General features: G+C 45.2%; 1 long non-coding RNA gene across 1 annotated transcript in view; it reads right to left on the bottom strand.

Annotated features, from left to right (window-relative positions):
* Window positions 1-13,303: 13,303 nt before the first annotated feature.
* The window catches only part of LOC122240534, a 106,555-nt gene continuing 103,154 nt past the window's right edge, over window positions 13,304-16,704 (bottom strand). The window contains exon 4 of the long non-coding RNA XR_006220322.1: window positions 13,304-13,558. This is a non-coding gene — a long non-coding RNA (uncharacterized LOC122240534). The remainder of the gene's footprint in view (window positions 13,559-16,704) is intronic.

Genomic DNA, 16,704 nt, shown 5'->3' on the forward strand with positions numbered 1-16,704 from the left:
CCAAATTCAACTGCTGTATTGAAAGTGTCACAAACCTTAGGAATCAATGTCTTAGCATACCTAGGACGGCTGTAAGCAAAAAGACGGACGACAGCAAGTGTGGGTGAGGATGTGGCGAGATTGGAACCGTCATACACGGCTGGTGAGCACGTAAAATAGTGCAGCTGCTTTGGAAAACAGTCTGACAGTCCCTCCGAAGGTTAAACATAGAATTACCATATGACCCAGCAATTCCCACTCCTAGGTGTGTATCCAAGAGGAACAAAAACATGTCCACACGAAAACCTGCGCATGAATGTTCATGGCAGCCTCATTTGTAATCATCAACACGCGGAAACGATCCTAATGCCCGTCAACTGTGGCGTGTATGAGTGGATAAATGAAATGTGGTAGGTCTATATGGCTGTGTATTATCAGCCATAGAGGGGAATGAAGGACTGATGCATGCTGAACACGGATGAACCTTGGAAACATCAGACTCAGTTAAAAAGGCCAGTGACCCAAGGCCACGTATTATAGGACTCCATTCATATGAAATGTCCAGAATACAAACATTTATAAAGATGGACACTGGATCAGTGATAACCAGGGGTTGGGAGCTTGCAGGGGAAGGGAGTGACTGCTAATGGTGATGGGGCTGCTTTTAGGAGGACAAAAATGTTCTAAAACCGTTTATGGTAATGGTGGCATAACCCCGGGAATGTACCAAAAACCGTTGAATTGTATGGGAGTTATAGCTCCATAAAGCAATTTTTTTTAAGAAAGGAATAAATGTTTTTATGAGTGGTTTTGATTACCCAAACATAGAAGGGGATGACAGAACACTACCCAACTTGCTAGTTTTGTCCAGAACTTTCCTGTTGCCCCTGGTGTTTAACACCTCGTGAAAACGAGAACCGTTCTCTTCGTTAGGTGGAGATTTCCTCTATGGTTGGAGTTACACGTTACATGCTTAAAGTGCATTTGTGCTACAAAATAATGTGAAGAGAGTACTGTCCAGGGGTATGTTGGGAAGTTTTTCTTTTCTTTTTTAAATGTTTATTTATTTTTGAGAGAGAGAGAGAGAGAGAGAGAGAGAGCGCACGCACGAGTGGGGGAAGGGCAGAGAGAGAGACAGAATCCAAGGCAAGCTCCAGACTCTGAGCTCGTCTCTCTCAAAAATAACTCGTGCTCTGTCTCCCTCAAAGATAAACATTAAAAAAACATTTTTAAAACATCACGTTTTCCCACCTAAGCCTACCTCCTCATATCCTCATGGCAAGCCTGACTTGCATTTACGGCCTTGGCTTTCAAGGTTTCTGGATAGGACCAATACAGTTTGTATATATTAACATTTGAGAAGAAGTTCCACGGAACAATACCTACCATTACTGTGACAGAGTCTGATTTTTCTCCTTAAAATCCTAAATTTACTTCGCAGCCCACCAACAGGCCCCTCGGTTTGCAAAATGCTGCATTAGGGCTGTAGTAAGCAAGTCCTATTTCCCGACAAGGGTAGTAAGTAGCATCAGCCCTTAGTAACAAGTGTGGGTGCTGCAGGCTGACTGGACAGGACTGAAGAGACGGGCAGGCCGGGAGACATGCCCAGCACCCAGGTCCTGCAGCCAGAGTGCCGCGCAGCCCAGCAAGGGAGTTTAGGCACCAAGACTGTGGGACTGCCCCAAGACTTTGAAGACGGGAAAGGGAAGTGCTCTGCTCTGCCAGGGAGACCCAAGACAAAAACCAGTGCTCCAGGCCAGAGGCCTCTGGGAAATGCAAAGAGGTTGACTGCCAGTCCCCAAGGCCTAGGAGGGCCATCCGGGCAGCCCCGGTAAATATCCTCACCGGAGCGAGATTCCCCACCTTGCACTTGCCGCTAACGAAAGCCAGAACTCGGAGTCCCTCTGCCCATCAGGCACTGGACTGGCGGGGAAGTTGGCCTCATCTCCCAAAGTACCAGGCCTTTCTGTTTCCAAACACAGAGCACCCAGAATGCCTTGCGGGATTAAACAGAAGCTGATTGCGGACCCATACCTGTTGCTCAGGAGGAGGTTAATAAAAAAAAGAACCAAACCAGCAACAAAACGATGTGTATACTTTTTCGGAAAGGTTGCCGTTGATCCTTGTTCTAAGGTTTTCCTTTGGCTTCCAAGAATGAGAATAAGGAAGTAGGAAGGAGACAGCACAACTTGCTATATCCTAACATAAGTGCTACCGGCAAATTGGTACCACATTTGGAAGCAGAACTCTGATTTGGAAACATTCATGGCATTTCACCAGCGGTTTTGCTCCTAGGAACTATTTAGAAAATAATCAGAAAGAAGTTAAAAAGCACAAAAAGTTTGATGAAGAATACTAACTGTAGCATTATCTACAAGGTGGAAACGACCTACATTATCTAATAACAGGGGCTTGGTTAAATAAATTCTGGTCCATCCTTATGACGGATTACCACGATGCAGCTACCAAACTGTTACGAATACTGAATTTAACGACACGTAAAAATATTCACAGTATCTTATCAAGGATCCCTGGTTTGAAAAAAAGCGTGTACGTAAATCCAAAACGGAATGGAAGGATATACTAAAAAAAAAAATGTTAGTAGTGTTTATTACTGGCAAAAGGTTTTCTTTGTTTTCTCCTTTACTCTTCAGTATTTACTCAGTTTTCTACAATCAATTTATATTACTTCTATAGTTAGAAATAAAAGCCCCTAGGGGAGCCTGGGTGGCTTAGACTGTTGAGTGTCCGGCGTGGGCCCAGGGCATGATCTCCAGTTCCTGAGTTTGAGCCCTGCATCCGGGCTCTCTGTTGTCAGCTCAGAGCCTGCCTCAGATCTCTCTCCCCATCTCTATCTGTCCCTCCCCTGCTCGCACACGCTCTTTCTCAAAAATAAATAAACATTAAAACAAAAAAGAAATAAAAAGTCCTAACTTTTTAAGAGAAGAAATTTGCTAATAAAAGATGATGCAAATATTCAGATCACTTTGAAAAATTCAGATTAGGGTGCCTGGGTGGCTCAATTGGTTGAGCGTCCGACTTCGGCTCAGGTCATGATCTCATGGTTTGTGAGTTCAAGCCCCGCGTGGGGCTCTGTGCCGTCAGCTCAGAGCCTGGAGCCTCTTTAGATTCTGTGTCTTCCTCTCTCTCTGCCCCTCCCCCACTCACTGTGTGTGTGTGTGTGTGTGTGTGTGTGTGTGCGCGCGCGCGCACACGCGTGTCTCTCACTCTTTCAAAAATAAACATTAGGGGTGCCTGGGTGGCTCAGTCGGTTGAGCGTCCGACTTCAGCTCAGGTCATGACTTCACAGCTCGTGAGTTCGAGCCCCGCATCGGGCTCTGTGCTGACGGCTCAGAGCCTGGAGCCTGCTTCAGATTCTGTGTCCCCCTCTCGCTGCCCCTAGCCCACTCACATTCTGTCTCTGTCTCCCTCAAAGATAAATAAACATTAAAAAAAAATAAACATTAAAAAAATTTAAAAAAAAGAAAAATTCAGACTTCATTACTCTAGAAATTCTTCCCTATGAGGAGATATACTATATATATATATATATATACATATACTATACTATACTATATATACATAAATCATGCACATTTGTCATAGCCTTGAAGCAAAGGCATCTCCATCGTTATCAAAAGGTGACCATCCTGATAACACAAATCAGAATTAGGTAATTGTTGGAAAGAAAAGTATTAGCATCGACTTGAAACAACTTTTACCTCTCATCTCTACTGAGGTGTCTTCTTTAGTGGATACTCCTTCTTTCTCCATAATTCAGTCCCCAGTCGTCTTTTTGCTTCTTTGCTCTCTTAGAGACCTAGGCAACCCACTCCACCTTGACTCTTAACCTCCATCTCTATGTAAATAGCCCTGAACTTCCCTTTCAGCCCTGGTCTCTCTCCTGGACCCCACCACTTAAACTGACTTCTCAAGCTCACCTTCCTGCCTGCTCTCCAGAGGACGCCTCTTTCTGATTTCTCCATTCACTCCAACTTCCCATGCTGGCTCCCATTCTAGGAGTCTGTGATTCCCCCTTCTAGCTCTTTCCTCACGTTAAATTCTATAATATCTATGTCACAATACTTTTAATCATTTCCTTTTTTCATTTTTATTGGCCCCAACTCTGGTTCTGGCACTTATTATTTTGTGGGTCACGACGGAGACGTTGGAACCAGACGCCCATAGGTTAAAATCCTGGCCCTGGCACTAACTAGCTGTGTCACCTTGGGCCAAGTGAATTAACCCCTCTGAGCCCCAATTGCTCCTGTAAAATGGATCATACTCACCTTTTCAAAGGGGGGGTTGTGAATTTAAACTAGCTCATATACATAAGAGCTGAGCCTAGCATGTAAATTCTTAGAACACTGTGGACGATCAACAGATGTTGGCTGTTTATTTTAGATTATTTTAAAAACTGGAATTATCAATGCTTTCCTAATGCATAAAACTCCATTGCTGAAAAAATTTCCATTTAATTACAACATTTTCTTCCAAATTAACTATACAGTCTTCCCCTGGCCTTCAGGGCCCTCCTAGTAAGGCACATTGCTCTCTGCTTTCCTTCCACTGCTCTATTTTCCAATCGACCTGGACCTTGTACTGTCCTACCTTCGAGCGTCTGGTCACGTTGTTTCTTCTGCTGGTAGTGTCCTTCCCCCACCTCTACGTAAAATCCAACCTGTCCTTTAAAAGCTTCCCAACCTTTTGTAACTCTGAACTTGGTGAGCTTTCTTTCATTTTTGAGCTCTGCCTTTCCAATGGTTCTCTAGTGCTGTGCATAGAACAATATATTATTAATGTTGTAACCTATATAAATATATATCGTCCTCTCTTCCTCATTTTTATTTTTCCAGCACTTTGTTCATCATGGGCATCCAATACATGTCAGCTGATGTAAAGGTGATGCCTGACTTTCTGCCCACACCTACCGCGCTGTTGATGCTGAATTTTAAGAAACGGCACCTAGGATTCCCTTCCCTTCAGAGATTAAATTACATTCTAGCATGTTGGCTTTAGGGACATGGAGCAAAATGTATTGTCATGTTGTCATTTTTGTTGGTCAAAATCAGTGGATATTGGCAACTTCACGTTCAATTTCTATTTAGGGTGGCCCCTATCCTGATGATTTGGGGCAGTGTTTTTATGAACTGCTGTTTTAACAGATTTTCTTTTCTGCTTTTTACGGTGTGAGGTGTTGCTTTAGTTTGTAAGGTCAAAAATAGATTCATATTTTCATTCATGTATCTTATCAAAGATCTTTCAGGTCAAAATACCAGGTTTCTAAATGGTTGCATTTGTGTGGCAACAAAGATGCTTTCTGAGGTTAACACACATTTTTTTCCTACATATTCCCAGATATCACAAAAGTTCATGAACTCCTCAAAAGTGTTATCATTGTTCTTGTGTAGAACATTTACTTTGACACCAAAGCGTGTGTTCGCTGAATTCAAGGGGTTCTCTCTAGGTCTTAGATTTGGAGGGAAACAACCCAACCGTTTATATTTGCATGAAGGTACTCCAGATTTACCAGCAGCAGTGGCTTCCCTGGGTGAAGCTGGTGGTGGGAGAAAGAGGGAAGCTGATCGAGTCCCACTTGCAAGGTCCCAGGAAGGACCCAGTCTCCAGTATATTTTGGTCACTCCCACCATTGGTGCGTTCCTAAGTACCGTCACTTTCCCCTCCCTCCTCCCTCTCCCTCCACCCCCCTTCCTGCCTTCTCTCCTCCCCCACCCTGCTTCTCTCCCAACAATGGTTGCTGCTTCACAAACACAGTGCTTAAAGCACCTAGTTCCTGGGATTTATACTTGCCAAGTGGCTTTGGGGAACAAGCTTTTCTCAAGCCTAGGCATCAAAAGGCACTTATTCCAACACTTCAGGGAAAAATAGTAACTAAGGAAATTAATAATCTCATCCTAGGCAGAAGAATAGATTTTTGAGAGGCCACAGTCTCTTTTAAAAGAGGTATAATAGTAGTCTCTTCAATCTTTTTCCTGTTGTGTTTTCTTACCTTACCCGAAGAAATGAAAACTTCCTGCAGGTAGAAACCGTATCCTGACCTAAGTGGTATATAGTAACAAGCTGTCACCATAGGCTATATATTTACTAATGACAGAAGACTCAAAAAACATTTTCTGGAGCTATTAAATTTCTTCAATGGCTGACACTGAACTTCGTATCTTTCCCAAAAGTTTCTTTTTTTTTTTTTTAAATTATTACTATTAATGGAGCAAAATAATACAAATGAGATTAGAAGAGGAACTTCTAGAACAACAGAAGCAAAGAATGCCAAGAAGGGCAAGGGGAAGGCTGCAGAAGTAGAAGCCAGTGCCAAAGACCGTTCCACTCAAAAATGTTCCCTAAATCTATCCAAATCTAAGAAAGGTGGCCTGAGGGAGGGAGTCCTGTGAGCCCTAAATGCAAGGGTTAGATGCTATCTACCTCCAGGAAAGGTAATAAGAAAGAATTTACATGCATGTCTCCAAAAGCTGAACGATTTGAAGCGGACTCAAGGCAGAAGACCTGCATTTTTCTGAAGTGAGATGCCAATCACATTACAGCTTCACACTGTTAAGTTTCAAGGACAAAGAGTGGGGGGTCAAAGTCAGTCTCTGAAGGAAATGGGTACTGGCCATCCCATTAGCCTGATATTCCAGCCCAACCCAAGTATTCTTAGTCTCAAGAGACTAAGACGCACGACTGCCACAAGCCACAGGTTCACACGCAGTGGAGAAAGAACTGACGTCAGACACGTGATGGAACTCTTTCAGGCGGAACTTCCACTCAGAAAAGTTCCTAAATTGAATTTGGAGCCCTTCCCCTCCCTCTCTTTCTCTCCACCGTCTAAGAACTGGAAAGCAACAGTAACAGCAACAACAAAACAGTTATTAGCAAGATGGTAAAAGTTAGAGCATCATGGAGCTTCCTTTCTCAGGGTGAGAAGGCCACGTTGTTTGGAATGTAAGTGCCCGTGGATGGGGGTTGTGGGGGCAGACATTAATATTTATTGGGCATTTACCATCTGCTGGGCACCATACACGTTTTATCGCATTATAAGGCTTACAGCAAGTCCTTGGAGTTGGTGCTACTTTCCTTGTTTTGCAGAGGAGGGAATTAAGGTTGCTTAGGGCTTGCTCAGTTGGTCTCTCTGACTCCAAAGCCACGACACCATGGGTATCTCCTATTCTCTGCTTTGGCTCTAAAATCCAACCGTCACAAAGAGATACGTTCCAAAGGTAGTACGATGACAGCTGTTAGTAGAAGTTGTGCAGCACCACCTCCTTCTAGAGTCTCTGTGCGGAGTGAGGAACCCTATGTTCTTTGCCGGTGATGGAGGAGAAATCATGGCACAGAGGACAGATCAGAGAATCTAGCCAAGAGGGTAGTGCCCCAGCACGCTTTGCCCAAAGGTAAATGGGCCAGGTAGGCACAGAAAACCCACTTCATTCTTAGAATAGTTCCTCATCGTTCTGGGTCCACCAGGACTTAAGAACTTGGTACTGCTTCAGGGGAGCCGTGAGAGTCGGAACTTCCCTCGTCTCTGCATTTACCATTAATACCCTCTCGTGGTGCTTTCCAGCTCAGTAGCTTGGTGCCCCAACCCGATCGTTTCATCACGGACTCCTCCCTTTCCCTAACTCCCAACAATCATCAAACCATCAAGTCCTGTGGATTCTGCCTCTTTCGTTTATGCCTCTGATCTACCCACTTCCCTCCATTTCAAAGGCCACCCTCCTAGCCGAAGCCACGGTCTCTTGCCTGGTCTACTCGAACAATTTCTAACTATCTAATGTCTCTGGGCCTTGGCCTTAGAAAACTTCAGGTGGCTTTTCTTCTAAAGTAAATACGATAATACGATCCCGATAGATCTCTCCTTAAAACATCCCTCTGGGACTTCCCATGGTCTTCAAGAGAACGTTCAAACTCCTTAGCAGAGCATCCTAGGCCTTTCCTGGTCAGCGTCTGCCTCTCTCTCCAGCCCCACGCTCCAAGCTCCCACCATCTTGAACCACTGAGAGATCCTGGCACGGACATGCTCCCTCGGCCACTGATAAGTCCTCTTGTTAGAATAATCCTCCACCCATCCAACCCCCACTGGCCTTTCAGCTTAGAGGTCACCGCTCCCAGAAGCCTTCCTTGACTACCCCGATCTGAGCCCATCCTGGGCGTGGCACTCCCTGCCAGGCCGCTACTCCACTCTGTGTCCCTTCCTATCACGGCACGCTCACCCAGGCCTGCAACTGCCCATACTTCTAGTCTGTGGGTCCTTCTAAGGCAGGGCGTGCGGTACTCACCTTTTCCCCCAGCATTTAGCCTGGAGCCCGGCCTGTAGGAGCCACTCAATTCACGGCCAAAGGCTCACATACGACAGAGTGGAGGAAGTCATGAAGAGATGGGAGTCTAATCATGACTTTGCCACCAACCACTGTAGAACCTGCTACTAAAACCCATGCTAAAATGAAATGCTGTTTTCCCATCCTTCAAGAAGGATCTTCACCTCGTCCCTCACTCACCATCCCCCACCAGCTGCTATTCTCTCCCAGGGATCAGGAGGAGTATGAGAGTTTATAGTTTTGATTTGTTTTCTTTTTTTTTTTCCTTCAGCATTAAAAAAAAAAAAAATGTCACGCACTCCTCAGTGCCATCTTCCATTCTGTAGATGATCCTCCTGCAAGGTGACGAAGAAGCAGGGGGATAAACGACCAGAAGATCTCCCAAAGCTCTGTGAATGTGCAAAGAGCGGGAGACAGGTATTCATGTGGCAAAGCACTCTTTGCTTTACTAGGCATTTGGGCAAAAAGAGCTCACATGTCCTTAGAAGATGAGGGACTGTGAGCTCCTGTTTATAGTACAGGAAAGGCATCCTGGGAGACATCGTGGCCAGGCCCCCAAAAGGCACCAACTCGGCGGGTTGCTGCCATCACAAAGCCACCAGACGGAAGTGTCACGAAGAAACAAAAGGGGAGACACCGTCATCCTGCCCGGGGGAAGGTACTGCTTTCTTCAGAGCCGGGGTGTCCGCTAGACGTGGGTAGCAAAGACAACGGAGCCCCTTGAGACTTTCTAAAGAAAAGCGGACGTACGAAGAAGAAAAACAAGACAGTACATCTGCAATCGGTAAACGCTGAAGAAAAAGGAGGAGGATGAAAAAGCGAATGCAGTCGTGAAGAGACCGAATGGGGCGGCGGGGGGGGGCTCGAACTCACAAACCATATCATGACCTGAGCCCAAATCAAGTGTCAGACGCTTAACCGACTGAGCCACCCAGGAGCCCCAAGACTCGTGGAATTCTAGAACCAGTTATTATCACTTCCAGCTGCCCCCTCAACCCCCCGTCCATGTTTCAGATGAAGGAAGCAGGCTCAGGAAACTCGGAACGAGGCCTTACTGGAGGTCACCCATCACCGTATGGCAGGGCTACAGACTGAACGCGGGACTTCTCACTCTTAGTCTAATTAATGCTCCTTCCTTTAGATTATTTAATATAAAGACCCTGCGACAGACGATTGAGACCCCAAATAGAAAATCTGGAGACAAGGCCGGATAAATAACATGGTGAAGGAAAGCCAGAAGGTTGTCTGGTAACCGGGAAAGCCTGAGGCCGACGTGGGAAAGAGCAACACTGTTTTCTCACAACATGGCGCCCTTTATGCCGCTGTCAGAGGCAGGAGATTGGCCGGGATGATGTGCAGCCCCCAACCGATGTGCGTTTCTTACTCCCAGCACCTACTCCCTGGGCTCCAGCGATCCGGCCTGTCCACAGGAGCACAGCGTCGGCCGCTTCACTGTGCTACATTCCCTTCAAGGTTGGATGTTCAAGCCAACTGCAGCCATTCTAGGAATGCTGAGGTCAATGGAATTCTACCAACACTTGCGGGGTGGGGAGGGGAGACAGCTGCCAGTGGCAGTGGCACGGAGGATGGGAGGGCTGTCCATCCAGAAAATTCTGCTGGGAGTCTGGTAGTCAGAACGCTTAGCACCCAGGGAGACGGCGACTGGGAAATATCTTAAGTATTCCAGTCCTCCCCTCTTGGCACTGCAGAGGCAAGAGGGTATAAAGCAGAGGAACCTGTCGGACGGGACCGTCAAGGCCGCCCGCTGGCTGGCTTGTCGTTGGAGGCCTCCACCTGCTAGAAGAGCTTGGGCTGGAGGGACCTGCGTGAACAGGATGCCAGTGGCCAAGATCTCCAAGAGGTGTTGGGAAACGCTCCCTGAGAACGCACGCAGCTTGAGCCTCGCGTTCTGGGCTGGGGCGGCGCACACAAATGCCTCAACGACATCATCACAAATGCCTCAAGGACATCATCACGGGGAGGAAAGGGAGCTGCTCAGACAGACACGCGCGGCTGCAGAGGCGCGCAGCTGAGGGGTCAAATTCCAGAAGTTTGGCCCCGGAGGGAAACAGAGCTCAGTTGCCTTCACGCTGGTCCCCTTTCCTCCGGCTCCCTTTCTTTTAATGGGAAAGACGGTTGCAGTGGCAGGAAGAAGGGCCAGGAGGATCGTGGTAGGGAGAGAAGTGAGCCTGGAGTCGGAAGAACAGAGATCAGTGCAGGTGAGTGCGGAGTGTGTGTGCGCACGAGCCTGGTTTGGGGAGAGGTCTTGGTGTCCCTCCCTCCGACACCTTGCAGAATGAGGAAGTGGCTGTTTTCAACTGCCAACATCTATCTGCTAACAGCCTAGACCCACGGTGGCCAGGGTCTGAGTTCCGCGCCCGGGGAGTTTTGCATTGAGCGCTTTGCCTGGCGTCTTCATCTCCCAGGAGGGGGATGGAGTATTTAGCACAGAGCAGACCACAGGAGACGGCTTTGTTGGACACCCTTCTTGGAAGTGGTGGCCAAATAGGATGCTGTTTCCCAGGTTTTCCTCAGGAAGGGGCTGGGGCTCATTTGTACGTACGCAGAAATGTGCAGGAAAGAGAAGTATTTGAACCGAATTCTGACTTGGTGATTCTGACCCACCTACACCTGAACTTCACATAACTCAGCATCGAAGGCATACAGTATTTATCATTTCATTGGAAGGAAGAGGCTAAATGACTCCCCCCACCCCTCCTTACCACTCTCCTTCCCGTTCAGAAAGCTGCCATATCTAGTTTACAGTCTAAAAAAGGTTGCATCACATTTGGTATTCCACAAAAGGGGAAAGGAAAAAAAAATTATTAAAAAGCGAAGAAAAACAGTACTGCTTGCTTAGAAAATAAGATGTATGAACCCTGGAGAATGGGAAAACACCAGCTACTATGGCAGAGAGAAGACATTTTGCCAAATTTAGAACCCACTTGAAAATCACGGGTTCTAAGTTTAGAACTGAACTAAAAAACTTGAGCTCACATTGCATTTGGCATTGGTTAAAAAAAAAAATCAAGATACTAATTAAAGGGGAAAAATTTATACTCTTAGTAGTTCTAAACGCTGGGAATTATTTTCAAACAAATTCTTTATTGGCTCAATGGAGGGGCCTGCATTTAGAAAAAAACCCATTTTTTACCTAATTAAATTTTCCTTACAAAATAATGATTTAAAACGGAGGGGGAAAAAAAAAACATGTTGCCAAAGTCTTTAAAGACTTACAGAACTGTTGTGTAACCTTTGGACCCCACGAAATATACCAGGTGGTCATACAAACTTGATGTTTATATATTAAATGGTGTCTAGAATGGAAGTAATTACATCCTATTCCTGGCAAATTTTAAATAATAAAACTGTAACTGGAAACTATCATTCTAAACAAAACAAAACAAACTACTACCAGCATTAGTTTTGTTTTCTAATTTAGATGCTAAGATATAATTATTACAACATCGTTAAGAAATGGATCGAAGTCACCATGGAGATAAATTACAAAAAATTTCAGACTCAGACTATCCAGAGTAGGAAATCAAGAACCAGCGGTGAACGGACAGTGCTTAGAATGCATCCACGGGTTCACCGTGATTCAAGATAGCTGACGACTTTTGCAATTATAGAAACTCAACCTCCATACCCCTAGCATATATTTATATACACCACACATATATAATGGCTTAAGAAGAGGAGTCTTACTACATTTTTGAGTGTCTTTAAAGGAACAGGCTTAGCAGGTGGTGGATTTGACCCTCTTCAGAAGATCATTAACAGTTCAAAACTCTGTAACTTTAATTTCCCGGCACTTTTTTTTTTTTTGCACTTTAAAATTTTATTTGTTTATTTACTTTGAGAGAGGCAGAGACAGTGCAAGTGGGGCTGGGGCAGAGAGAGGGAAACAGAATCCCAAGCAGGCTCCACAAGGTCAGCACAGAGTCTGATGCCTGATGTGGGGCAGGGCTCGAACCCACAGAACCGGGAAATCATGACCTGAGCCGAACCAAGATGCTTAACTGACTGAGCCACCCAGGGGGCCCTTCCAGGTTCTTTCAAAAACTCTTGTTGAAGGATATAAGATTAATTCCTGGGTTGACTGATTTTTTTTTTTTTTCTCTACCAAGAAGATGTAACTGAATTCGTGGAAAGAGGGTCAGAATTTAAAGTGTGAGAGCAAAACCAAAACAAAACAAAAGAAAAAACAAAACAAAACAAAAAACACACTGCCGGGCCGCCTGGGTCGCTCAGTCGGTTGAGCGTCCGGCTTCAGCTCGGGTCATGATCTCACGGTTCATGAGTTCGAGCCCCACATCTGTGCTGATGGCTCGGAGCCTGGAGTTGCTTCAGATTCTATGTCTCCCTCTCTCTCTGCCCCTCTACCGCTCACACTCTGACTCTCTCTCTCTCAAAAATAAATAAACATTAAAAAAATTAAAAAAAAACACACTGCTGGTGGAAGTAGAAAAGGATTTGTCTAGAATATATTTCTAAATTTACTTGTCATTAAATAAGCATAGTGAAGCAATCATTATGTCCCGCTCCTAACCACATGGTGGCTGTCATTAAGAGAGGGGAGAGAGGTTAACATTTCTAAGGTGTGCGCCCAAATCAAATGCAAATTCTGGACTCCTGGGCCCCATGCTTCTGAATACACATTCTTCAACATATTCCTCTATCCTTTTATTTATTTAAAAAAAAATTTTTTTTTTTAACGTTTATTTATTTTTGAGACAGAGAGAGACAGAGCATGAACGGGGGAGGGGCAGAGAGAGAGGGAGACACAGAATCGGAAGCAGGCTCCAGGCTCTGAGCCATCAGCCCAGAGCCCGACTCGGGGCTGGAACCCACGGACCGCGAGATCGTGACCTGAGCTGAAGTCGGGCGCTTAACCGACTGAGCCACCCAGGCGCCCCTTCCTCTATCCTTTTAAATGACCCACTAAAATTGAGTTTCATATTTAGTTTCTTCTACTCTTACATCCTCCATATTGCTCTCATATTTATTTCAAACTCTTATTTACAATAAATTGGACTAGTTTCCTTCTTTTCTCAGGCCATCTACACCAACGCCAGGGAAACAGGGCCAGTGATCCGGTGCCCTGACACACGACTTCTTGTGACATGAGGAATAAGAAAAGGCTGGGTACTTTGCCAACGTCCAGATTCCTGATTATCTTTGCAGAGAAAGGTCCCAGATCCTTAAGCTGTCTTCAGGCATGTCCAGCTCTTTAGCCTGTAAATCTGTCCACAGAAATAATACACAGATAAGTTTAGCGCTGTAAACAATTAGGTCTCCAAAGACTTTGTGACATGGTGTATTTGACCAAGTCTAGATTCACGTTTTCATATTTCCCTTTGCCTTATTGTTGTGGGTCTTGCCTCTAATGCTAGCCCGTAAGAAACATGCATTTCAATCGAGCATTTAAGAGTCTTGGGGTGCCTGGGTGGCTCATTCGGGTAAGCCTCTGACTTCAGCTCAGGTCATGATCTCATGGTCCGTGGGTTCGAGCCCCGCGTTGGGCTCTGTGCTGACATCTTGGAGCCTGGAGCCCGCTTTGGATTCTGTGACTCCCTCTCTCTGCCCTTCCCCAACTCATGTTCTGTCTCTCTCTCTCAAAAATAAGTAAACATTTAAAAAAATTAAAAACAAAAGAATTTAAGAAACGACAAGCAAACTTGACAGCAGTAAAGAAAGATGCTTTCTCCAGGGGCTGGGCAGAGATGCATGGCTAATACTCAGCAAAAAATATCTCTCTAATTCCCAATTTCAAACATCTCATTAGATGCCTCCACCTGGAACAGAAGAGAGACTCCAGAAACAGACTCACACATAAATGGTCAACTGATTTACAACAAAGGTGGTAAGAGAATTCAATGGGGGAGAGGAAAATCTTTTCAACAAATTCTGCCAGGTAACTACACGGCCATATTGAGGGGGGAGGGGAGGATGAACACTGACCCTGACTTCACACTATACAGAGAAATTAACTAAAAACTAATGATAGACCTCCATGCAAAACCTCAAACTAAATGGCGGGCCAAACGGAGGAGAAAGCCTATTCAATATTGAAGGAGACGAAAATGTCTTGGTACATAAAAACAAATTTTCGTAAACAAGAAAACTTGATAAACTGACCTTTATCAGAATTTTAAATAAAAAGCTGACAATACCAAGTGCTGATGAAGATACGGAACAGCTGCTGGTGAGAATGTAAAATAGCACAAACACTTTGGAAAAACTAACAGTTTCTTAAAAAGTGAAAGGTATGGGGGCGCCTGGGTGGCTCAGTCGGTTAAGTGTCCGACTTCGGCTCAGGTCATGATCTCACTGCCCATGGGTTCGAGCCCCGCGTCGGGCTCTGTGCTGACTGCTCAGAGCCTGGAGCCTGTTTCAGATTCTGTGTCTCCCTCTCTCTCTGCCCCTCCCCTGTTCATGCTCTGTCTCTCTCTGTCTCAAAAATAAATAAATGTTGAAAAAAAAAATTAAAAAAAAAAAAAAAAGTGAAAGGTATGCCTCCCATTCAGCCAAGTCACATCTACTGCTGGGTAGGAAAATGGGATGTCCACTCAAAGACATTATAGGAATGTTCACTTAGCTTGATTTGTTAATAAAGACTAGAAACAAACCAAATGCCCGATGACAGACAGGTGCATGCATAAATCAGTTGTGTGTACCCGTACAGGAGATTATCAGTCGGTAATAAAAAGGACTGAATTACAGATACAGGCAACAATACGATGGTTGTCAAAATCATCACGCTAAGTGACATAAGTCAGACACACATGCACACACACAAACAGATGCGCTGTTGTATGACTGATTCTATTTATATAAAATTGCAAAAAATGCCAACTCATTTATAAGTGGCAGAAAGCAGATTAGTCATTGCCTGGGGCAGGAATGGAAGAGGGTCAGGGGGACCAGAAGACTTGGGATGGTAGAAACGTTCAGTACCTTGCTTGTGATGGACACATGGGTACATGCATTTGTCTAAAGTCTGAATTGCACCGTTTAAGATGCAATTTACATTGTATACAACTCCATAAGGTTATTTTACAAATCTCCAACTGAGGGGCTCCTGGGGGCTCAGTCAGTTGAGCGTCCGTCTTCGGCTCAGGTCATGATCTCGAGGTTTGGGAGTTCGAGCCCCACATCAGGCTCGCTGCTGTCAGTGCAGAGCCCGCTTCAGATTCTCTGTCTCCCTCTCTCTGCCCCTCCCCTGCTCTCTCTCTCTCTCTCAAAAAGAAAAAAAAAATTAAAAATCTCCAACTGAATGTTCTTTAGGCCACTCAAATGTCACATTTCTAAAACCAAGTTCATGAGCTCCTTCCAAGCCTGTTTCTCTCTCTCTCTCTTTTGTTTTGGTTAATACTCTCTTGACTAATGGCATCCTCTACCCAGTAGCTAGGCTAGACAGCCTGGCAACCACATTCACTCCTCCTTCACACCTTTACTGTCCTTCTCGAATTTACTTCTCTTAAAAACAAACTCAGAACAGTGTATTTTAAAAATTGCGTATAACATAAAATTGACCATTTAAGCCATTTAAAAATGTACAGTTCGGTGACAGTAAGGACACTCACAGTGTTATGCAGCCATCATCACCATCTATCTCCATAGCTTTTGGATCTCCCCAAACTGAAACCCTGTCCTCATTAAACAAGAAGTCCCCATTCCCGTCCTCCCCAGCCCCTGGCAACCACCACCCTCCTTTCTGTCTCTATGAATTTGACTCCTCACGGTACTTTTATAACTGGACTCACACAATAGTTGTCCTTTGTAACACTGGCTTTATTTTACCTATTTTACAACATTCCTCTATGTCCTAGCATGTATCAAAATTTCTTTCCAGGGCGCCTGGGTGGCTTAGTCGGTTGGGCGGCTGACTTCGGCTCAGGTCATGATCTTGCGGTCCGTGAGTTCTAGCCCCGCGTCGGGCTCTGTGCTGACAGCTCAGAGCCTGGAGCCTGCTTCATATTCTGTGTCCCCCTCTCTCTGACCCTCCCCTGTTCATGCTCTGTCTCTCCCTGTCTCAAAAATAAATAAACGTTAAAAAAAAAATTAAAAAAAAATTTCTTTCCTTGGGGCGCCTGGGTGGCTCAGCCGGCTAAGCATCTGACTTCGGCTCAGGTGATGATCTCACGGTTCGGGAGTCTGGGCCCCGCGTCGGGCTCTGGGCTGACAGCTCAGAGCCTGGAGCCTGCTTCGGATTCTGCGTCTCCCTCTCTTTGTGCCTCTCTCCTGCTCCCGTTATGTCTCTCTCTCTCTCTCAAAATAAAATAAACATTAAAAACAATTTTTTTAACTAAAAAATTTCTTTCCTTTTTAAGGCTATGTAATATTCCAATGCATGTATACACAGCAGAGGCTGTTGAACCATCCATCT

The sequence above is a fragment of the Panthera tigris genome, chromosome A1 (genome assembly GCF_018350195.1).
Source record: "Panthera tigris isolate Pti1 chromosome A1, P.tigris_Pti1_mat1.1, whole genome shotgun sequence".
In the NCBI taxonomy this organism is placed as follows: Eukaryota; Metazoa; Chordata; class Mammalia; order Carnivora; family Felidae; genus Panthera; species Panthera tigris.